This window comes from Sinocyclocheilus grahami, unplaced genomic scaffold (genome assembly GCF_001515645.1).
Source record: "Sinocyclocheilus grahami isolate Dianchi unplaced genomic scaffold, SAMN03320097.WGS_v1.1 scaffold68470.1, whole genome shotgun sequence".
NCBI classification, from domain to species: Eukaryota; Metazoa; Chordata; class Actinopteri; order Cypriniformes; family Cyprinidae; genus Sinocyclocheilus; species Sinocyclocheilus grahami.
The window spans coordinates 1-734 of record NW_015528577.1 but is presented as its reverse complement, the minus strand read 5'-3'; the positions used below and the strand labels follow the sequence as shown (position 1 = coordinate 734).

At 34.7% G+C, this 734-nt stretch overlaps 1 long non-coding RNA gene across 1 annotated transcript; it reads right to left on the bottom strand.

The window, feature by feature from the left end:
• Positions 1 to 296: 296 nt before the first annotated feature.
• Positions 297 to 586, bottom strand: LOC107581057 (uncharacterized). The gene is made up of 2 exons (XR_001608773.1): positions 531 to 586; positions 297 to 444 (listed from the first exon to the last, which is right to left on the bottom strand). It is a non-coding gene; the product is annotated as an uncharacterized lncRNA (long non-coding RNA).
• Positions 587 to 734: the final 148 nt, after the last annotated feature.

Genomic DNA, 734 nt, shown 5'->3' with positions numbered 1-734 from the left:
AAATAATGATCTTTAAAAAAAGCATCATATGACCCCTTTAATAATAATAATAATATGTATTATAATAATAATATGTTTTGTCAGTTAAATCCAAGAGGAATGTCATTGAAAGGAAACAATTTAACTAATTTTTTTCTCTTTTATTCAATAACAAAAAATATAATAATTAAAAAATAAAAATCACTAGATTAACTGATTATCTAAATGAGTTGCAACTCCACTGTCCTGAAGTTTTGAACATAGTAGAAGCAGCTTACATTGACTCGTCATCCCTGTAATGGACAACAGCCCTTTTCTCTCCCTCACGACCCTCCTCCTGGAACTTAAAGTACTTCTCAAAGACGGAAGCGAAGCAGTTTCTCTTGAGGATGCCTGCCTGGTGTATCATCTCCTCTTTGTTGGGAGGAAGAGCCTCCAGGTCAAAGAGCAGTGAAATATTGTACCCTTCAGAGAGGAACAACAACAACAAACCGTCAATCCAAAATTCTTACAGTAAAAATACCAATGAAAACTGCAACCATTTGGCTTACCGTCTTCTGGTGCCACAAGGACATTTCCATAAATACGCTTCAGCAACTGAAACACAACAAATACAAATCTCTTTCATTTGCGAATAATGAATAAAAGATACTGGAAGTAAATTCGTTACGGATCATCACAAATACTTTGCAACGATGAAGAAAAAGCGGTGCATCAAGATCATCACATTGCATCCCTCTGAATCATAATCAAAT